Genomic DNA, 12,758 nt, shown 5'->3' on the forward strand with positions numbered 1-12,758 from the left:
TTGCAGGTGAGCCTTAGATCGGTGGACTTGGAACTGGAGGGATTCAGAGTGGCCATGTGGACTGTTTAAAATAAGTGTTTATGCCTTCACTTTTATTCTAGATTATTTCCTTTATGTTTTCGGGTTTTAATTTGTAATAAGGCCGCTTTAATTATTTTTAATTGTTTTAGTATGTTTTGTTAGCTTAGATATGATATTGTTTTAACTATTTGAAATTGAATAGTTCTAGGGCGCGTTTTAAAAAGGTTACTTCATTTCAAAATATCGCGATAACAAAGCAAGGCTTCCGCAACGAAAACGTTTTCAAAATTAATAACCTTTCCAAATGGTTTTAAACGAAATGGTTTTCCCTGAACAATCACTCAGTTAAAGTGTGGTAATGGTTGTGTGCATGTTTAGGAGTGGATCCGTAGAGAGCTTGGTACTTAAGTAGTCTAATAGACTCACCTCATCTTTTACGGCATCCTACCTAGTGCACAGCTTCCATTCACTTTAATCTTTAACGAAGATATTCTTTAAACACTAAGAAAGACTTTAGATAAAACATGACTTTTCTAGTAACGCTTCAATGTGACACGCCGGATTCGGTCGTAACGTCTGGGCCGGGTTTGGGGTGTTACAATGCATATTGTGGGCACAATCTTTGGCCAATCAGGAATATCCTTTAAAAAGTCTTGAAATCATTCTACCTCTTCTCCAAATTTATCTAGAGCTATAAAATCAGATTCTATTGTGGATCTGGATTTCCATGACACAACTCCTCCCAATGTAAAAACATATTCACTTGTACCTTTAGTATCTTAAATATCAAATATTCAACTGGTATCAAAGAATCCTTCTAGAATAGCAAGATCTCTGGAATAATGTAATCCATAGTCCCGAGTATATTTGAGATATTTCAATATCCTCACAATTTCTTTCCAGTGGTTTTCCCTTGGATTGCTTGTGAATCTGCTTAAACTGCTCACGGTAAAAGCAATATCTGGTCTAGTACAGCTCATAAGGTACATTAGATTGTCTATGACCCTTACATATTCCATTTGGTTAACACTTTTATCTCTGTTCTTGGACAGATGTTGGCTCGTATCTATTGGAGTTCTGGCTATACCAGAATCATCCTTGCTAAATTTCCCAAGAATCTTGTCCACATAGTGTGACTAAGTCAATATGAGACCTTCAGATGACCTCTTAATTTGGATGCCCAAAATCACATCAGCTAGTCCTATATTTTTTATGTCAAATTTGAATTTAACATGTCTTTTGTACGTTTTACCATTTCAATGTTACTTATAACAATGAGTATATCATCAACATATAAGAATAGGATTATATATCCAATATCGGTAATTTTGACATACACACATTTGTCACAATCATTAATTTTGAAGCTATTTGTCATCATGACGTTATCAAACTTTTCATGCCATTGTTTTGGTGCTTGCTTAAGTCCATATAAAGATTTCACCAATTTACAAAATTTCCTTTCTTGTCCTAGAATTACATGACCCTCAGGTTGTTCCATGTAAATTTCTTCATCAAAATCTCCATTTAAAAAAGTTGTTTTAACATCCATTTGATGTACTTCTAGATTCCATAAGGCTATCATCCTTATGGAAGTTATCCTGGATATTGGAGAAAAAGTATCAAATTAGTCAAGACATTTCTTTTGTCTATAACCTTTTATAACCAATATAGCCTTGTACTTATCAATTGTTTCATTTGCTTTCATTTTCCATTTGAAAATTCATTTAGAATTTAATGGATTAAATCCGGAGAAAGATCTATTAATTCCTATTCATAATTTTGCATGATGGAATCAATTTCACTTTTAATAACATCTTTTCATGAGGTGCTTCCGGATGACCATATAGTATCACTATACATTTGAGGTTCGGCCTCTAACATAAAAGTTAGAAATTTTGATCTAAAAGACTTTTCTACCTTTGCTTGTTTACTTCTTCTTGGCTCTATCTCAGTTTCAACCTTGTCTAGACTATTTTAATCTATAGTTTCTGAAGTTCATTTAGTTGAACTTGAATCAACTTTTCTAGCTTTACGAGGAAGTTATTTTTAAAGAATGAAGCATTCTTTTATTCCAATATAGTATTCTTGTAAATGTCTGGATTCTTTTATTCATACACAATAAACCTATATGTATTGCTATGATCTGCATAGCCAATAAAAATACAATAAATCATTTTATGATCTATTTTTATTTGCTTTGGCAAAGAAGCCATTACCTTTGCAAGACACTCCCACACTTTCAAGTAGTTGTAGGAAGGTTTTCTATATTTCCATAACTCATATGATGACTTGTCCATTTTTTTGTGAGGAACCTTATTTAAAAGGTAATTAGCTGATAGAATAGCTTCCCCCTACATGTTTTGTGATAATCCAGAGCTTCCTAGCAATGCGTTCATCATTTCCTTTAAAGTCTGACTCTTCCGCTCGGCTACTCCATTTGATTGAGAAGCGTATGGTGGTGTTACTTCATAAATAATACCATGTTGTGCACATGATTCACCAAATAGTTCAACCTATTCACCACCACGATCACTTCTTACTATCTTAATCTTTTTATTAAGTTGGTTTTTAACTTCCTGTTTATAGAGAATAAATTTCTCTATATCTTCGTATTTTCTCTTAAGCAAATACACATAGCAATACTTTGTGTTGTCACAATAAAGGTAACAAAATATTCATTCTCTCCTCTCGTTTGAACAAACTTTAAGTCACAAACATCGCTATGTATTAGATCAAGTGGTTATGTGCTTCTTTCAATAGTTTGAAATGAAGACCTTGTTAATTTTTCCTCAACACAAGTTTCACATTTATATTTATAATTAATGTGAAATGAAGGAATGTGTTCTAAATTAATTAATCTATGTAGAGTATCATAATTAACATGTCCGAACCTATCATGCCATAAATCAAATGACTCAAGCATATAAACAAAGGAAGAAGCGACATTCTTATTCATTATCTTTGCTTTTACATATATTGCATTAAGTTTCCACATGTTATTTAATACATATCCCCTTCCCACAAACATTCTCTCCTTAGACAAAACTAACTTCTAGGATTCAAACACCATCTTAAAGCCATGTACATTAAGGAGTGTTCTAGAAACAAGGTTCTTTTGTATGTCAGACACATACAAAACATTTTAAAGCTTTAATTCTTTGCCAGAAGTTATCTTCAAGACGATAGTACCCTACCCCTTGATCTTGGAAGCACAACATTGCCCATATAGAGCTTCTCCCCATTTTCGCAAGGTTCCAACTCAGAAAAGGAGCCTTTGTCACAGCAGATATGACGTGTGGCACTAGTATTAAGTCACCATTCTCTTGGATTTGAGTCAACCATGTTGACTTTAGAAATCACAACACATAAGTCCATATCTTCCATAACATTGATGGGAGTTTCCATTTTTTTGTTAAGAAACAAAATCAGAATTAGAAAAATTATCAACTTTTGTTAGATGGTAGGAATCTAATAAGACCTGAAACAAAAGTTTAGACAGTCTAATAAAGAATATAATAAAACAATGCACCAGGTAAGTAACCCTAAAAGAGGGGTGGTGCACTCGGCAGACTTAAATACCAAGTCTTTCAAAGAACCAATCCTAGACAAGCACTTTCATATTGTCTTTTTAATTCACTATTGCTAGATTTCTTTTCATTTGATGTCACAATTTTGAAGCTACAATTTAAGTTTTCACAATTTAAAGACACAATTGAGGTCAAAATGAACAGAAAAAATTCCCTTTGATTTTGTTAAACGTCAGAATTAAAATTTCAAAATAAAATCAAAATCAATTCTGTTAAACAATAGGATTAAATCCCGAAACAAAATTATTTAATTAGATCTTGTCTGGAAACAAAATCAAAATAAAATATGTTAAACGGCGGGAATAAATCTCAAAACAGATTACTCAATTTAATTCTATTTTGGAAACAAAATTGAAATTGAATAAAATCTGTTAAACGGCGGGAATAAATCCCAAAACAAATTTTATTTAATTTTAATTTCTCGTTTGGCAACAAAATAAAAAATGGAATAAAATCTGTTGAACGGAGAAAATAAATTCCGAAACAGATTTTATTTATTTTAAATACTCATTTGGAAACAAAGTCAAAAAATGAAATAAAATCTGTTGAACGACAGGAATAAATCATGAAAAAGATTTTATTCAATTTTTATTTTTATTTTCAAATAAAAAAAGGTTTTTTTCGCCTTGATGTCTTGTTCATTTTGAATTAGAGAATTGCAAAAATAACAAAGGATTTTTCTTAAAATTGTTGGACAAAACACGTTAGTGAACAAACATATAAATATAAATAAAAAAATATTTATATATAAAATAAAATAAATTGAATAATTTATATGTAAATTATCAGATACAAAAAATCAATAAATAACATAACGAAAACTAGAAATCAAAAAGAAAATTCGAGTTTTACTAGATGTTGATGCCTGTTTTACACAATTTCATTAAGAGAAATTCGGCCACTCTTACGATACTTAGAGAAAAGTTGGTCGGCTGTCTTTCAGGATACAACAATACGATAATCGAAGTAGTAACACCTCTACAGTGATCAACGAACAAATGTTGTCTTTTTCTATCACCGAAACATTGGAAAATATGGAGAAGAAAATAAAAGAATTTTAGAAAGCAAAATAAACTTAGTGTGAGAAAGTGTAATTGTAAAAAATTCTGAAGAATTCTTAGCCTTTTATAAACATTCAATATGAAGAAATTTTGGAAATATCCATGAATAAGGATACAAAATCTGCATTAAATGAGTAATTAAATCAATTTGATTGGAATAAAAAAATCAAGATATATGTTCTTTTAAATCAAATTTTGTTTTGCTAAGAAAAAAATAAATTTCGTGTTGGGCTAAAATATCCACAAGCCCATTTTGAGCCTAACCGGTCCAAACATTTTGCGTCGCCCACGTTGTGCGGCTACACTCTAACCCTGATAGGTTTGGATTTGCACCCTCTTGCGCGCGAGGTAAAGTTTCAAGCTTAGGCATTCAATCACCTTTCAAGTGGGTTCTCAAATATATACACATCTTACATTTGGTATTTAACCAATGTGGGATCTAAAATTTTCTTTTACTCAACAAATAGTCACAAGTAGCTTACTTTGAGCATCACTTTCTCATTCATCACTCAACCATTTTGAGCATATAATATATCGTTATAAAGGTCTCATGGCGTAGAATTTTAAACCATAATTTTATGATTGAACTCTCCACCTTTACCAATCTTTACCAATCAAGAATATGTCTCAAAGTTTCCAAAAAAATTACAAATTTTCCAACAATTTTTATATTTAAAAAAGTTAATTAATTACTAACATGGCATACACGTGTATGTCACGCCAATAAAGTTAGCAGACTTCCATCCATTTTAGGATGATTTGTCAAACAATGCAAGTTCAAGAGCAAAAAGAAGCAAAAAATTAAATGGAAAGTTAAAATAACTTTTTTTTTCAAGTTAGATGGAAAAATAAGTCATTATGCCATTTAATAACCAATACTCTACCACCGAGACTTTCACTAGAATGGCAAGCTTAAGGTACTGATAATATTCTAGAATGACATATTTTTATGTATTAATTATATATTTATTTTGAGTATGATCCTACAAATTTGAGCTATTTATGATTTTTTTATCTTGTAGGGACTAAATTGAAGGCAAAAGGAAATTTAGGGGCAAAAAGCGTGAATTTAAAAATAAAATGGGCCAACATGCGAATAGGAAAGAAGTGGTGCCGAAAATGCAAATGGTGGAAGACTTGGGGGCAAAAGTGCAAAGAAGAGATTCTATAAACACAAGACTCTATTTAAATTTTAATTATATTAGGATAATTTTTAAAGATTATTATTTAGATTTAATTTTAGCTTTTATCTTTATTTATTTTTATTTATCTTTTAGAATTTAATTAGGAATAGACTAAGTTTCCTAGTACTATAAATAGGGGATGGAGTGACACAAATCTCACTCATCTTTTCTATAAACACTCATTCTCATAAAAAGCTTAGCCTTTGTTTCTTTCAAATTATTCAATAAAAATTTCATTTTCATTACGTTTATTTCTTTTTCCCTGAAAAGCATGAGGCACTAAATTTATCTAGCCAAAGGTTGTCGAAATTCCCCAAAAAGGGTTCATGAGGCTTAGAATCAACACTTGGCCTTCTCAACGAGTATTCATCATTTCTCCACATTACGGGGCCGACGCTTTCGTCCATGTCCTGATGCGTGATATTCGTGACAGGTTTTTAAAATTTATAAATGAATCGTTCTTGAGACTAACTTATTATCACGATTAAGGCAAGTGTACCTATTGAACAGTAGTTTAATTCAGCAAGACCGGATTGTCAAACCCAAAGGAACTACGAGTACTAGTATTTACTTCATTTTTATTATCTAGCCTAAAAATTAAGAGGTTTGGTTATCTAAACTAATTACTAACTAAGAATGCACAAAAAAAAATTAGGAAAATACTTTTTAGAAAATTCGATTGGTTAAGAAATACCTAAGGAAAATTCCACCTAGACTTCACTTGTTATTTGACTCTGAATCAGACGATTTATTCATTTAACTTGATCCGTAGAAATCCCTAAGTTATATTATTATCTCTCTCGAGACTAATAATGTCTAACCCTAGGTTGAATAATTGAAATCTCTTTCTAATTAACACCCTAGAATTGCATTAACTCGATCTATGGATTCCCCTATTAGGTTTCATCCTAATCCAGCAAAATCTTGTCACCTTATCTCTAGGCGTGCACTCAGCTCCGCTTAATTACGAAAAATTTACTCTTAGACAGGGTCTATTCCTCCTCTGAATAAGAGCGTTAACTTGAATCAATATCCTAGAATATTAAAACAAGAATTAAAAACACATAATTAAGAACAAATCAAATACAATTCACATAATAATAACAAGATTTGTCTTAGGTTTCATTCCCCTTAGGTATTTAGGGGTTTTAGTTCATACTTATGAAAGAAAACATCTCAGAAACATAAAGATAACAAAATATAAGAAAACCTAAAAACTCTTGAAGGAACTTGACGGGAGATCTTCAGTCTCGATGATGAATCCAGCTTCTGAGATGGATCAATTGGCTTTCCTTGAGTAATTCATTGCTTCTTACTCTGCGTCCCCCTTCTAAGTGTCTCCTCAGGTGTTTAAATAGGCTTTAGAATGCCTAAGAGCCCCCAAAATTCTCCTTTTTTGAATAGGGTTATACTTGGGCTCGGCAGGGACACACCCGTGTGCGATTACTCCAGCTCGTGGTCAAGGCTGTTGAACAGGCACAGGCGTGTAGTCTACCCGTGTAAGTCATGCTTCAATCTTGCCAAAGGGACACGGTCGTGTGACACGCCCGTGTGAAAATTCCAGGCCGTGTTGATTTCCCATGTTGGCCCTTTTTTCTCCGTTTTTAGCTCGTTTCTCGGTCCTTTTTACTCTTCTATACTCACCTAAGTGTCAAACATGAAATTAAAGGATTAGGAGCATCGAATTCACCAAATTTAATGAGAAGTCATCTATAAAATGTGCTAAGCATGGGATAAAAATATGTATAAATTACAATTTATCAAATACCTCTACACTTAAGCATTTGCTTGTCCTCAAGCAAAATCCTCAACTCTCAATCAAAATAAACTCTTCTCAATTTATAATTCCTATCAATAATATCTCAAAATAATCCATAAGTACTTATACATTGAAAATTCAACTAAAAGTACATCAAAATTTTAGACATTCCAAGTTGAGCATTTTATCATGAAAACATAGGTGTCTCCCCTCATCTAAGTGATTACCTTTGATCAAAATATCACAAAGTTTAACATCCTCACTAAAGATTCACCGAAATCACTTAAGGTGTTTAAGGACATCAATTAAAGCACTCATTAGTCAATATGAAAAGTTATTACCATAGGCTTGCTTGAAAATCAAATCTTCACCACTATATATTGAGATGATACATCAATCAAAAAGGTCTTTAGAGGGTTGTAACGTGGCTTTGGTTAAGGGTTGTGGTCACAAGCTGAAAGAAAAGGTTAGACTCGAGATCGAATTGAAAAATTACCTAGCTAGAAAAATGACTAGTCATCAATTGAATACAAGTGAGCTCCTTCTCAGAATATGGAATTAATCACTCAAGCTCAAAAACGGCAAATTACTACTAATATGTATGTAAGTATTGTTTTTTTTAAGAACAAATCAAATACATAGAAGAACAAAACATAGCTAAGCAAGTAGTTCAAATTAAATCTCGGCAAAAATAGGGATCAAATTAGGGGATTTCAACAATAATGGGTTATGGGTTAATATTGAGGGTAAATCAATTAATGGTTTGTTAGGCTAAAAGGGGTTCACTAAAGGTTAATTATGAAGGTAGGTTTTTGTGGAGTGAGTGGGTTAAACCTAAGTGCCTTTATCATCTTGACATATCAAATCAAATGGTGTGGTCTTGACATGCATAATCAAGCAAGTTCTAGAATAACAAATCAATACTGACGCACTCATAATAAAAGTGAGCATGAAAGGAATAATAAATGCTCTAAAGGCTCAAAATCTAACAAAAATTATAGCTTTTTGATGTTTAAACCTGTGAATTTCAACTCAAGATAATACCTAAACTTGGGACAAATAACCTATAAAATTTTAAATTCAAAAATTCAACTTATCATGCTTGATTCTCTAATGTCTTAAAGTTTAAACAATCAATGCATGAATGCCTATGTTTTAATTCTAGATATATCAATAAAAACTATAAATTAATCAAAATTCATTCTAATAATGATATGAGAAGATCACATGAGAATAAGATAGAAATCAGGGATTTTTCTGATAAAGAAATAAATAACCCCCCACACTTAGGATGTACATTGTCCTCAATGTACAAAGATAGATATGCTGAAAAATGTAAATATAAGATCATAAGATAATGAGAGAAATGAAACTTCCTGGGTTATGAATGGATTCCTTGAATTGGCGTTATGGAAAGTAATCGGCCAAGGTACTAATGAGGGTGGAGGAGGATACTCCGGTGGTGGTAGAGGTTGGGTTCCACAAGTGCTGCGGCAAAAGAATATTATATGTCATGGTAGCTATGGTCGTGGTCGAGCAGGGCATGGCAGTCTTGGAGAACCTTTCCGAGTGGAGTTTCAAGTTCCTAAGTAATAGTGAGCTTTGGAGCTCTTTATAACTGTGATAGAATCAGGAACTTTTTAGGAAAATATAAAGCAGAATAATTACTCATAATGAAATACCAAAATTAAAAATTGTAAAATAATAAGTATAAAACCTAAAATAAGCTTAAAAAATAAAAAAGTAGTCTTAAAATAGAATAAAAGTAAAAACATAAAATAATAAATAAAAGTTTTTAAACATCTTCTTCGCTAGATGGTTTGCGAGGTGGGGGTGGCGATGAGATGTAGAAGTGCTAACAAATCTGCTGTAGAGTAGCATCAATGTTATCGAAGTGCTGAAAACACTGCTGCTTGAATCGAGTAAGGCGCTCAGAGATATCAGCGTATGAAGCCACCGTATGAACTGGACGAGAGAGGGTGGTGGCTGAAATGGTGGGTCCTCATTATGTGGAGGGACATCATCAGTAATGTCCTCTGGATCCTCCTCCTTGGTAGACTGGACGAGACGGTACTGAGGAGGGTAGGTGTCACGTCGTTTCTCGATCATCCTCATACTTAGCATGCTCGAGATGCCCTGTGGGGACATCTGGCCGATGAGAGTGAGGGAGGATGATTGGGCTACTGTGTTGAGGAGCCCAAAGTGTTGAGCCAGTTAAGTTACATAGGGCCTGATAAAGATGACCCCTCTCCTATGTCGTTCCGTCTGATGGCGGATGGCGAGGACGATGAAGTAGGCAAGGTCGAGGACGTACCTGTTCGTCATGCTCCATAAGAAATAGGCGTCGTGGGTGGTAACGACGCCGGTGCTCTCTCGTCTCCCTGTCAGAGTGTGAGCCAAGATGGCATGTAGATACCTCAAGGACGGAGGGAGAGCCGATGCCTTAGAGCGGTTAGGATCATAGGTGGTCGAGGTAGGGACGAGGTCCCTCCAGCATTTTGAGGGGGAGTAGTGGATGTGGCGGTGGAGGGTTTCGAGTTCATTGTTGTCCATGAACTCCTCCGTGTATAGCCCTAGTGCAACCCTGAACTCGGGTACGCTCAACTAGCGTACTAGACCACCAAGGCGAAACTAGACCATTCCAGGATTGTCGAAGTTGGTCATGACAGTCTAAAGATGGAACGTTGAGCAGAGTTCCAACGTGAACTCGAGATACGTCAGCTCGACGATCTCGAAGAAGAGCCCCCAAGGGTCATTCGTCAAGAGGGCTCGGACTGCATCAGCCAAATAAATCTGTTCAAGTACGTCCTAGTTAATGCAGCGGCCCACACCTAGGGGTCGAACCCGTAATATCTGATATAATTCCTCCTAGGGTCCCAAAGGAACCTGGAGGAACCGGTGACGAATCTCCACGGTAGGACCCGAGAATGACGCTGCTCCTTTTCTCTTCTTCGAGACGGGAACAACAGTCTTCTTACCATATGAGAACGACATTGTACCTGCATTGAAAAATTGAAGTCCAACCAATATGCCCCAAGAATAGTATGAAAAATCAAGACTAAATATGAATATTTCATGAGATTTACGTACTAGATGATACAAACTAAAACAACTAAATATATCAAGTTATAAGATTACGGGAATAATGTAATGGGAATATGAATGAATGCATGTGGGTAAGCATAAATTTCATGGAAATAAGGAAAAATGAAAGAGTATAGCATAATATAGTAACTAGAATGACAAAATTTTTATAAAATAAGCACGAGTATTTTAATATTATAACTATGAATATTCATTCAAAATAGTTCAATAGAGCAGAGAAATCATGAAATAAACAATATATTTAAAGAAAAATAGAGAGAAAAGAGCAAACAAACGCAAAAGGAAAGAACTTGGGGTGTTGGAATTGGTGTTGTAGGTAGCGCACAGGCGTGGGAGGTAAGGCATGTGAAGTTGCAGCGGCTAGGGTTAGGGAATTTTTTGGGGAGGGAGATGATGAATAGTGAAAGGTTTATATAGATTTTAGGGCACACTGCCGTGGGACACGCCCGTGTGGCCTAATTTTTGCCTGTGTGTTTCGCGAATTTTAAATTTGGGTGCGTTTGACATTCAGCCCATGCCCATGTTTTTTGGGCGTATTGGTGCACACAGCCGTGTCGCACGGCCGTGTCTTGCTTCGTTCACTTCTTCCGCGCCCGAGTACATAGGTCTACGACCGTGTTGTTTTGGTAGTTTCGCCCATGGCCATATCGCACTGCCGTGGCAACTTATTGCATCCCGTGTTGGGGAAAAAAATTGCCCTATTTTCATATGGCCGTATCGCACGGCCGTGTCTCCTCCTATGGTGTGAGCATGGCCTAAGGCACACCCGTGTGCCTGGTCGTGTGGATGGGAAAACCTATGTTTCAAGACTCAATTAGTAGGTTAGATGTGAAAAAATAGAATTTAAATAAGTCATTATTGTTAGTGCTCGGGTTGCCTCCCGAGAAGCGCTTATTTATAGTCTTAAGCTGGACTTACCTTTATTTTGCAAGGTCAAGGTGGTGCAAGGAGTTTACACTCCTCATCTCTACTATCAACTTTATCAACATAAGGTTTAAGACGAGTATTGTTTACCTTAAAAGTACCGAATTTGGGATGAATTACCTCGACTGTACCATATGGGAAAATACTGAGTACCATAAGAGGAATTTCTTCATTAGGTTCAGGAGTGGTAATGCAAAGATCTGCTGCATCTAGTAGTACTTTGTCTCCAACCTTAAGTTGATTTGGTGAGGTATTGAGCTCGTCCTGGCTCGGTTTCGGTTTATCAGATGTTCTCAGCTTCTGTGTCCGTCATTCATCTAGCTCCTCGATTTGTAGCCTTCGTTCTTCATAGATAGATCCTTTGTTGTTCTTTGAACATGGCTCATATGCGTTCTTCGTAAATGTTTCCTGCACAGAGGGTTTCAACACATGATCAATACTAGTAGAATGATTTATACAACCACCTTCAATTTTTGATGTGTTACTCGAATTATGAACTTGAAGGGTGATTGTTTCGTCTCCCACACGAAGTGTGAGTTCACTTGTACCCACACCAATAATGGTTCTAGCAGTCGCTAAAAAGGGTTGTCCTAAAATTAAAGGTGTGTTACTATCCTCTTCCATGTCTAGAACAACAAAGTCTATTGGGTATATAAATTTATCAATCTTAACAAGAACATCTTCAATGATACCCCTAGGAAATCTAATGGTTTTATTAGCCAATTGAATGCTTATCCTAGTTTGTTTGGGTTTCCTAAGACCTAGCTGTTTAAACATTTTATAAGGCATAACATTAATGCTTGCCCCTAAGTCAGTCAATACATTATGAACATCTAAACTACCAATTAAACAAGGAATCGTAAAACTCCCTGGATCTTTCAATTTGTTGAGTAGCTTATTCTGTAGAATGGCTGAGCAAACTGTATTCAACTCCACATGTGACGCCTCATCCAACTTTTGTTTATTTGTTAAAAGCTCCTTTAAGAATTTGACTGCGTTTAGCATCTGCGAAAGAGCTTCAATAAACGGTAAGTTCATATGTAATTTTTTTAATAATTTAAGGAATTTACCGAATTGTTCTTCAGTACGGTCTTTCCTTATCGCGTTTGGGTAT

The sequence above is a fragment of the Gossypium hirsutum genome, chromosome A07 (genome assembly GCF_007990345.1).
Source record: "Gossypium hirsutum isolate 1008001.06 chromosome A07, Gossypium_hirsutum_v2.1, whole genome shotgun sequence".
Lineage (NCBI taxonomy): Eukaryota > Viridiplantae > Streptophyta > Magnoliopsida > Malvales > Malvaceae > Gossypium > Gossypium hirsutum.